General features: G+C 38.1%; 1 protein-coding gene across 1 annotated transcript in view; it reads right to left on the reverse strand.

Moving 5' to 3' along the window:
• spata6l (spermatogenesis associated 6-like) overlaps positions 1-1,879 on the reverse strand; it is an 18,965-nt gene that overhangs the window by 7,018 nt on the left and 10,068 nt on the right. The gene's annotated exons all lie outside the window — the stretch shown is intronic.

The raw sequence follows: 1,879 nt of genomic DNA on the forward strand, positions 1-1,879 counted from the left end.
CCCTGTAAACCGCGTACGTTCAGGGGTTTGCTGGTGGCATTTATGGTCTGATATGACCTCTAACTTTAAGTGGCAAATTGTATCTAGTAGTACTGACATTGCTGAGCCAAATGTCTGACTTTGCAACTCTACTTGCTTCTGTCAAATTTCTTCTTTATTTTTATAAATTCTGCAGAAAATTCTGCAGAAAATTCTGCAGAAAATTCTGCATCCACAGAAATTATTTTCTTTACACACTTGGTCAGAACTCGTTTGGTGTCAATCTTCAACGTGCCGTTTAGTTAGGTTTAGGCAACAAAACTACTTGGTTAGGTTCAGGATAAGATAGTGGTTGGGTTAAAATAAGTATGTGTGTTACATCATTTATCATCAGATCATTATCACACGCTGAGGGCCACTGACCAAGCTGTTCTGACAACAGATTGCTAGGAGACGTGTTTGTTGTGTGCTGCTTCTAGTCTCATTTTACTCACTCTAAGGATTGTGTCTCTCGGCATCGGCCGAGTGTGCTACTAGACACCCAAGCAAATGGCCAACTGAGATTTAGAGGTGCAATCGTGCAATATGAAATATATTTACTGTATTCAATCCAAAAATGGCCACCATTTGTCACCAGATATTAAGGAAACATGCTGAGCTAAAATACTATCTTTTGTGACAACAATGCTAATGGCAGTATTTCTATTTTGTTTTGGCCTGTGTGTTGTTATCAACTGCCTAGTTTGACGTCGGACCGGGTTGCCACATATACCTGAACAAACGTAACTTTAGTACATCCATGAAAGCAGCAAACAACAAAAGTGATCAACAGTGGTAGATGCTACCCAACCTAAAAAACCTGGGCATGTTTCTAACAGTGGTTTCTAACATACTAAACCCCGGGTAAATAATGGAGATGTACTGTATGTGAAAGACGGAGACAGTGTAGAGCCCAACGGGACGCGGAGTTGGCTAATTTCCTCCTGAACCGGTAAGCGTTAGCTTCAGGCTAATTTATCATGGCTACAAGGGACGGTCATTTTATGACATTTCAACAATTGTGAACTCACATTGAGGACTGTAAGTTGGGTAGAGACTACCGTGAGTTGATTGTTGACTGTTTTTAGTGGTTTTTAGCAGCTGTTGCCAGAATTTCAAGCTGAGAATATGTGGCTGTCCGTTGGGTAGAGAGGACGGCGATGTAATTTATACTCTTTATTTATACTCTTTATGTCATGATGTTTATGTTTATACACAATATATATATACAGTATATGTATGTATATGTATCTCGGTAAAAGAAGCACACATTGCGCTGGACCAGACACAGAGAGGGTCAAAGAAAGCAGCAGAACTTTGGCAGCTAAAACCAGAATCATAATCATAAATACTTGATTGATCCCCAAAATTAAACTCTGTGTTGCAGTTGCACAAATTGTATAAATATCAAGTAGAAATATAAATAAAGAGATATAAGGAGTGTGGATATGTACGGTATTTACATAGTTAAAGGAATGGTATATAAATAATGAAGGAGTTGTAGTAGTGAACAGTTTTAATAATGGTAATAACAATAATAACAATAATAATAATGGTAGCAGCAGAGTATTGCACACATTTCAACCCAGTGTTATTGCACAAAACAGATAATATTGTCCAGTTTCAAACTCACTGTGAGTCTGTGTGTCACACACTGAGAGGGAGGAGTTATAAAGTTTGATGGCAGGAATGACTTCCCGTGGTGCATTTTGGGAAAATGAGTCAGACTCTACAACACCTGCACTACCTGATAATGTTGTAGTTCTGTTCCTGTTATTCATTTAATCCACACACACTGCCTGTACATCTTTATCTGTATTTATATTTTTCCATTACAAGTACTTACTTTTTCCATATTATT

This window comes from Etheostoma spectabile, chromosome 19, assembly GCF_008692095.1.
Source record: "Etheostoma spectabile isolate EspeVRDwgs_2016 chromosome 19, UIUC_Espe_1.0, whole genome shotgun sequence".
Lineage (NCBI taxonomy): Eukaryota > Metazoa > Chordata > Actinopteri > Perciformes > Percidae > Etheostoma > Etheostoma spectabile.